This window comes from Phyllostomus discolor, chromosome 8 (genome assembly GCF_004126475.2).
Source record: "Phyllostomus discolor isolate MPI-MPIP mPhyDis1 chromosome 8, mPhyDis1.pri.v3, whole genome shotgun sequence".
Lineage (NCBI taxonomy): Eukaryota > Metazoa > Chordata > Mammalia > Chiroptera > Phyllostomidae > Phyllostomus > Phyllostomus discolor.
Window position 1 is genome coordinate 41,033,447 of NC_040910.2, and position 9,089 is coordinate 41,042,535.

General features: G+C 43.2%; 1 pseudogene; it reads right to left on the reverse strand.

The window, feature by feature from the left end:
• Positions 1-247: 247 nt before the first annotated feature.
• On the reverse strand, positions 248-921 carry LOC114503626 (annotated as a pseudogene).
• Positions 922-9,089: the final 8,168 nt, after the last annotated feature.

Consider the following 9,089-nt stretch of genomic DNA (forward strand, 5'->3'; position numbering starts at 1 on the left):
TTTTCAAGGGCACTGTAGGTGTTGATGTGAACTTCCAGCAGGTGGCACGCATGCTTAGTTGCCTCTTTGCCATAGCTGGTTTGGTGTTTGAATGTGTTCAAATGTGTTAAGAGGTGTCAGGTCCCTGAATGTTTACCGGGACCCAGGAGGACTTGAGAAAGTGGGGGAAACCAATGTTGCATTTGCACAATTTTCTTCTTTTCCCTCCCTCCCTCCCTTCCTTTCTTCCTTCCTCCCTTCCTTCTCTCTCTCTCTTTCTTTCTAACAATAACACCTTAATTACATGAGCTGAGATAGGAAGGAGGAGAGTTTGTTTGCCTTTCTGGGCCTTGGTTTTCCTCGGCTAGAATGCCAGCTCCTTGCCCTCTAGCTCGTGGCCATCTGCTCGGCCACATTGGCTTGGTCTTGGACCCATGCCTACTGGGACTGCTCCTCTAGAAGGCGGCTGATTGTGGCATTCTTTGTCCTTACCTCATATTTATTCTGAATTTTCTTTGATCATTTTTGTTTAAAAAGCTCTTCCTCCCCAGGAGCCAGCTTGGCCCTCTTCTTGCAGCCCAGGGGCAGTGCCTAGTGGGATTCGAACCACTGTCAGTATGGTGAGCTGGCAGCGAGCACGATGCAGTTTGTTCCCAGGGTCTTGGTGCGGGCCACTTCATCATTGAATGCATTGTAGACAATGTTGACAATCCTTGTTTTGCATGTACAACACTTGGCGCCCTAAGAGCAGTTGCCCATGTCCAGCCTTGAAGCATGTTGACTCTGCATGTAGACAGTGTGCATGTGCTGGGAGTCAATCTTAGTGCTGGCAGCAGGGCATCCCAGGTCATGTTTCCCCTTCACCTGGGCTGGGGGTGGGTACTTTATCTCGCTCCGAGCCTTGCGGCACTTGTGCCAGCTATCCTGAGAGATGCCTGGGACTCAGTGGTGTAAAGGGCCAGAGTTCTTCTTCTGTCCAATTCTGACGCTGCAGGGCTGTGATGCTCTCTGCTCCTTAATGGTCTGCTTCCTGCTCTGCTTGCTGGTGCATGGATCAGTGTGAGTTTGGTGCAGAGTGCTGTGATTATTTTCAGGAGGCTCCTTCATGCCTGTTGTAATTTGAATTTCACACCCCCAATCCATATGTTGAGGTTCTAGCCCCCAAAACCTCAGAATGTGACTCTATTTTAAGACAGGGTTTTTAAGGAGATGATTAAGTGAGAATAAGTCATTTAAATGGTCACCAATCCAATCGGACTGGTGTCCTTAAAAGAAGAGATTGGGACACAGACCTGCACAGAGGGAAGACCACTGCAGTCCCAGGGAGGAGACGGCCATCCACAGGCCAAGGAGAGTGGCTTCGGGGGAAACTGAGCCAGCAGACAACTTGACTTTGGACTTCCAGCCTCCAGAACTGTGAGGAAACAGAATTTCTGTGTCTTAGTTACCCAGTCTGTGATACTCAGCTGTGATAGTCCGAAGCGATCTACAGGGTCAGATAGTGGCCGCTGTGAAAGGCCCACCAGCCTCTTATCTCCTGGTTTTATAGCTTTTTTTTTTCCTAGTCTCTTTTTCTACAGTTGATTAGCTGGAATTCTTCCCTAAAGAAGAAATTTCCATTCACGACAAGGGCTATTTGGTTACCTTGAAATATGGTTCCTACCAAACAGGTGCCATAAAGGCTTCCATTCCCTTTAATGGCTGATTTTCAGCCCCAGGTGTTGGTGTCCCAGTTCCCTCCAGTGGGGACAAGTTTCATTATTCCATTTTCCTTTGCTTTGTCCTCTCTCGTCATTGTGAGCTCCTGGGTCTTCGTGTATTTAATGTGTGTCAATCAACCACAGTCCTTTCTTGGTGGTGGTACTCAAGTTGTCACATCTTTGACCAAGAGGAGCCCCTTCACACTGTCACTTGTGTCCTTTTCAACAAAAAGAACAAAAGTTGTTTTAAAAATTGCTTTCTGACACAGACTTCCACCTCCTCCTTTCCCATTTCCCGCCCAGTCCTGGAATGGGCCCTTTCTCCAAGGAGCACTTGCTCACTGGTGTCCCATCTGGGTGCAGAGGTGGTCTCTGCTGCCGGGCTGTCATTGTTTCCAGGCTTTTCCAGGGGACAGAGCCAGGAAACACACATTTTTGAAAGGGGAAAAAAACAACACCACAAGTTCATACTGTTATTTCCAGCTCACGCTTAACATCACAACGTTTTTACTTCTCTTTTCCCTTTCCCTAAAAATTGTTTCCTAATACCATGAACATACTCATTTGCATAATCCCAGTAGATGTAAAGTAGTTTCCAAATAATATATCAATACTAACAACTAAGAATAAAACTACCAAGGCCGGGACCGGGTATACTGCTCAGTTGGTTGCAGAGTCATGCAGGTAAGTCAAGGTTGAGGGTTCTATCTCTGGTCGGGACACATACAAGAATCAACCAGTGAATGTATAAATAAGTGGAACAACAAATCGATGTTTCTCTTTCTCCTTCTCTCTCTCTGTCTGTCTCTCTTCCTTCCTCTCTCTAAAATCAATAAATTAAAAAAAATTAAATAAAAAAGAAAACAACTACAGAGGAAGATTTTTTTATTTGCAGGGCTGGTTTTCCTACTATCTTATTATAGGCATACTATAAAATACTAGGTCTCTTGGAAAAATTATTTTCTCTATGTAGTTGTGGCATGGCGTTGATACACAGTTGGGTACATTTGTTTTAGTTTGGTTTTTGATATTTAAGGATTGCTTTTTAGAATTTGTAAATTATTTAATGATTTCAAAGTCAAAGCCACATAAAAAGTTATATGCAGTGAAAGCTCATTGCCACACATTCCTGTCCACCACTCGCCCCAAACTGTGCCCTCTTTTCCCATCAACAACCACTTTCCTTAGTTTGGTTTGTCCTCTGATGTTTTCTTTGGCAAATATAAGGGTGTGTGTGCCCCTCATTCTCACACAAAACTAATACTCTATGAATACTAGTCTTTATTTTTATTTTTATTTCTTAAAAAATTTTAATATATTTTATCAATTATGCTATTACAGTTGTCCCATTTCCCCCTTTACTCCCCTCTGCCCTGCACACCCTCTCCCACCCACATTCCCCCCTTTAGTTCATGTCCATGTGTCATAAGTTCTTTAGCTTCTACATTTCCCATACTATTCTTACTCTCCCCCTGTCTATTTTTTGTCTATCATTTATGCGACTTATTCTCTGTGCCTTTTCCCCTTCTCTCCTCCTCCCACTCCCCTCTTGTTAGCCCTCCATGTGATCTCCATTTCTGTGGTTCTGTTCCTGTTCTAGTTGTTTGCTTAGTTTGTTTTTGTTTTTGTTTTAGGTGTGGTTGTTAATAATTGTGAGTTTGCTGTCATTTTACTGGACATGTTTTTTATCTTCTTTTTCTTAGATAAGTCCCTTTAACATTTCACATAACAAGGGCTTGGTGGTGATGAACTCCTTTAACTTGACCTTATCTGAGAAGCACTTTACCTGCCCTTCCATTCTAAATGGACCTACATCCAAGCTTTGCTAGACAGAGCAACCTTAGATGTAGGTCCTTGCCTTTCATGACTCGTAATACTTCTTTCCAGCCCCTTCTTGCCTGTAAGGTCTCTTTTGAAAAATCAGCTGACAGTCTGATGGGAACTCTTTTGTAGGTAACTGCCTCCTTGTCTCTTGCTGCTTCTAGAATTCTCTTCTTAGTTTTAATCTTGGGTAATCTAATTATGATGTGCCTTGGTGTGTTCCTCCTTGGGTCCAACTTCTTTGGGACTCTCTGAGCTTCCTGGACTTCCTGGAAGTCTATTTCCTTTGCCAGCTTGGGGAAGTTCTCCTTTATAATTTGTTCAGATAACTTTTCCACTTGTTGCTCTTCCTCTTCTCCTTCTGGTGCCCCTATAATTCTGGTGTTGGAACGTTTCAAGATGTCCTGGAGGTTCCTAAGGCTCTCCTCATTTTTTTGAATTCTTGTTTCTTCATTATTTTCTAATTGGATGTTTCTTTCTTCCTTCTTGTCCACTCCATTGATTTGAGTCCTAGTTTCCTTCCCATCACCATTGGTTCCCTGTACATTTTCCTTTATTTCACTTAGCATAGCCTTCATTTTTTCATGTAATTTGCGACAAAATTCAACCAATTCTGTGAGCATTCTGATTACCATGCTTTGAACTGTGCATCTGATAGGTTGGCTATCCCTTTGTTAGTTGTATTTTTTCTGGAGCTTTGATCTGTTCTTCCATTTGGGCCTTTTTTTTTTTTTTTTTTTTGTCTTGATGTGCTCGTTATGTACTAAGGGGTGGAGCCTTAGGTGTTCACCAGAGCAGGGCAATCCAGTCCCTGGGTTGTGATGCCCTCTGTGGGGCAGGGGTCGAGAGGGAACAATGGTGCTTGCTCTGCTCTCTGCCAGATTTCAGTCACTTCCCCAAGCAAATTCAGCCCTTCTGGTGCTGATTCCCGGATGGGTGGGTTTGTGTATGTTCTAGGACCCTGTGGGTCTCTCCAACAAACTCTCTTGTGAGGCTGGGAGTCCCTCCCAGCACCTCAACCCCCACAGGTATTTTCAACTGGTGTTCTGAGGCTTTATTTCCCTGCGCTGGGACCCTGGGTTGCACGGTCTGTCTCACTCCCCAGTTTCGCCTGGTTTATCTGTGCGTGAATGTGGGACTGCCCAGTCCTCCAGCCACCTTGTGCTCTGCCCCCTTCTACAATCCACCGCCTCGCTGGGTGTGCCCAGTGCTGCCCTGCTCGCCCAGGGTCCACCAGCTGCTGCTCTTTTTGCCATGACCTGGCCAACCAACTCCACCCCTCCTACTGGTCTGAATGAGTCTACTTTAACTCCTTGGTTGTGGGACTTCCATACAGTTCAATTTTCTGTCAGTACTGGTTATTTTTTGTTTCTAAACTGTTGCTGTTCCTATTTTGGTCATGCGAGGTGGCACAGTGTGTCTACCTATGCCTCCATCTTGGCCGGAATTCTTTAAAATTTTTTTAATTTGATTTGAGAGATTGATTTGTTGTTACACTTATTTATTTGTGTATTTATTGGTTGCTTCTTATATGTGACCTGACCAGGGATCGAACCCTAAATCTTGGCCATATCAGGATGATGCTCTAACCAACTGAGCTGCCTGGCCAAGGCTAGTGTTTATTTTATTTAACCCTTAAAGTATACTCCAAAAATCTTGTATCAGCATCAAGAGGTCTTCCATGTTCCTTTTTACAACAGTGTCCCACTGTGTGGCTGTGCCATTGTTCATTCAGCTGATCTCCCAGGGGCACTAAGTTGTTGGACAACTTAATGATGACAATAAGTTGTTTGCAGTCTTTTGCTGCTACAAACAATGTCATACCTTTGGGTGTCATACCTTTTGCTGCTTATCACCTCACTCTTCATTCTGCATTGCCACCACCAATAAATAATAGTACCCATTTCCTCACAGCCAACAATAGAGAATGCTGCCAAATTTTTGGATGTTTGTCAGCCTGCTTAGGTGTGAAGTGGTATTTTGATGTAGTTTTAAATGGGCATTTCTCACTTATTATAAGTGAGGTTGAGCATCTTTCCAAAGTTAATGTTCATGTCTTTTGTGCACTCTTATACCCTTTGTTTTTTCCCCCCTAATAGAGTGCTGGTCTTCTTGATTTCCAGGAACTCTTTGTATATTAGGGTTATTAACTCTTTGTGATGTGTTTGCAAAAACTCCCCCCTGCCAGTTTGTCAGTTATCTTTTGAGTTGGCTTTATTCTTTCACCATGTGAAAACCACCTTAAATTTTTGTCAACTTTACCAATATTTTGTGTTTCTTTTGGACTTTGAGACATAATTGTTTTTCCTCCCAATCCTAGATTTATAAGGGAATTCCTTTATGGTTTATTTAGTGCTTGCGTGATATTTCTTACATTTATCTCTGATCCATTCTGGAACTTATCCTAGTTTTCAGAATGAGGTGAGGAATCAATTTGATCTTTTTCCAAATTGCGATCCACCTGCCCCATTATTTATTTAAGAGTCTGTCCATCCTCCATTGATTGACATGCCCATCTAGCCATGCACCACCTTTCCATATTCACTCTGGTCTGTTTCCCAACTTTTCATTCTGTCCCGGGAGGGGGTTTGGTTTTCCCTTGTACACTGCCGTTTGAATGATGGTGGCTTTCTGAGCTTTTAATATCAGCTAGGGTTGAATGCTCCTCTCCCTCCCTAGGTTCTTCTGGTCAGTCCTGCTTGTTTTTGCATACGAATGTTAGAAGCAACTCAACTCAAAAATATCATATTTGGACGACATCACAATTATAAACTAATTTAAGAACTCTCAGCTCCTTTTATAATAGAGTCTTCCTGTCCAGGAACATTTCTATTTTCCTTTTGTTTAGAGTCTCCTGTGTCACTTAGGAATGTTTCATTCAAGGTTCCCTTGATTATAACGAAGACTCTTCATACTTTTGGGAAAATTTGGCCTATTTTATATTTTATTTTTGTTGTTGTTTTAGATGGGGTCCTCTTTCCTAACTGGGGATTTTTGTGTACATGTTGGTTGCTGACTTCTGTGTGTCAGGGCTACATCCTGTTACTTTACCAAACTCTTTTTCTGTACTAGTTTATCTTAGTTTTGCATTTTCCAGAAATATAATCACATCATCTGCAAACATGCTTTTACCTGCTTATTTCAAATTTATATTTGTCAAATTGCTTTTTTAATATCTTGTTTTAGTTAATCCTCTTGTACCTTACCAAGTTCATAGTAGCAAGTGGGCAATTTTGCCTTGTTCTTAACATTAGTGGGAAAGCAAGTTTCCATTAAGTAAGGTGCTGGCTGAGGATATATTTATCAATTCCTATTTATTTCAAATGATAAGACAAAGTTTACTTAGAAAGTTACAGAGGTAGTAGAAGTGAGCCAGCTGGGCTGTTGTAAGCTCACCAAACAAGTTACAGAAGCAAAAGGGCCCTTGGCGCTCAGGAGAAAGAAAGGCAAAGGTAACTTGCCTGGGGGAAGGAGAGGGGGAGGGAAAGGCATGTGCAGTGCTCAGGAGAGGGAGGAGGCTCCCCTACCATGTTACTTATTTTTAATCTGGAATGCGTGCTGAATTTTGTCAACTGTCCTTTCTGAGTTTAGGAGGATGACGACTTTTTCCTAAGATATTATAATAAATTGAATTAAACCATCCTTGCTTTCCTGGAATGAATCCCACTCGGTTTTATTTTTTAATATGCTTTTGGATTCTATTTTATAAGCAAATTCTGGAGAACTAGGAGGAGGTGGAGCTTCCTTCCAGTGGGTGGCTATTGTAATTCAGGAAAGTCTCCCTGCCGTGGGGCCATCAAAGAGGATAGGCCACTGGTGTGGGCAGTAGTGAGCTGGGGACTCTCACGCCTTTCCCAGTGAGTGTGGGCAAGATGTCAAGTGAAGATTGCTGAAGTTGTATCTTAAAAGGTATATTTCAATCTAAATTCCCATCAGTGAGGACTAATTATCGAATATCCATACAGAATACTATGTAGTGATTAGAAAGAATTAGGAATCTCCTTATGAGTGAATGTGGAATCATCCCTAGTTATATGGAGTGAATAAAAGTCAAGAGCAAATCAGTCTTCACTTTTTTATATCAAAAAGAAAAAAAAAAAAAAGGAAACCTGGCTGGCGTAGCTCAGTGGATTGAGTGCAGGCTGGGAACCAAAGTGTCCCAGGCTCAATTCCCAGCCAGGGTACATCCCTGGGTTGCAGGCCATAACCCCCAGCAACCGCACATTGATGTTTCTCTCTCTCTCCATCCCTCCCTCCCTTCCCTCTCTAAAAATAAATTTAAAAAATCTTAAAAAAAAAAAAAAAAGGGGAAAAGAATACCAGAGCTGGATTTGCTTGCACGTTTTATGCCCAAAATAGCTACAGGAGGAGACACAAGAAACAACACTTGGTCACCTCCAGGAAGGATAAAACTGAGTGGCTAGGGACAGTGAGGAATGCTTCACTTTTTCCTGTTTGTGTTGTCTGGCTTATGAGTTCTACCAGTGTCCTGCTTATCCAAAAAAATAAATAAGACAAAAACTTGAAACTATAAAAATAAAAAGGACCCAGGGGACCTGATTATTCCTTATTGACCTGTACAGTAGCCCCTTTTCTGGGTGCCTGGGTGGGCCAGGCCAACACTGTCACGGTGTTTGCTCCATGGAGACAATGGTCCCAAGAGCGCCGGGCCAGAGCCAGGGCCAGGTGGAACATCAGGTGGCTGATGGCGTGTTGGCTGAATGCCTGGTGATGCGCTACACCCTGTGTGAGCTCATCTTCACCGTCTACTAGCAGAACCGCCTCCTAAATGTACAGGCTTGCTGCTCACTGCCCTGGCCTCCAGAGGGCAGATCCAGCTTAAAACAGCACAGGAGCCACGCTGTGGCAGAGTCTCTCCAGGTCTCAGTCCATCTGTGTACATCTGGGGAATTTCATTTCCTCCATTAAGCAGTACAGGTGCAGGCTACAGCCTCCCAGCTATGACGTTTACGGTCAGAGTGATTAGCTCCAAAACTGCAAAAATAAATACATTTTAGAACATAATGACATAACATGAGATTGATAACTGGTCAACCACAGCTCAAGTCAAAGCTATATAGATTCTCTAGGTGTAAAAAGGGGATCACTTAATTCACAAAGCAACCCATGCAATTCCTATACTTTTCATTGTTATGAAGATGGTGAACTTTAGTGATGTTCCCATCACTGAGGGTAGGAACATGACATTAGGCTAAAGGGAGGGACAGCAACGCCTGAGGAACTGCTATACCCAAGAATGGAACAGGAGGCCTGGTGGGTAGGTGATTCCCCACACCCCCTTCACTGTAGCCTGTTTGGAGGGACAGCATCTGTCTACAGCTTGTGTGGCTGAGTGGCCAGCTGTAAAGTGAAATCCTGACCCATCCCCCTTTCCCTTCTCTAGTATAGCCACAGGACTATACCTCCTGATTCTTTTCACTGGCAGTAAGAGGCCTACAAACTTGTCTGCCCCTTTTCACTGGGGTGAAGGGCAGTAACACAGCTATAACTAAGAACCTATCCCTCTCAGTCTTGATAGAAGCAGCTCCAGAAAACATTTTTGCTAAATGCTGCTGTCATTGAAAGTCT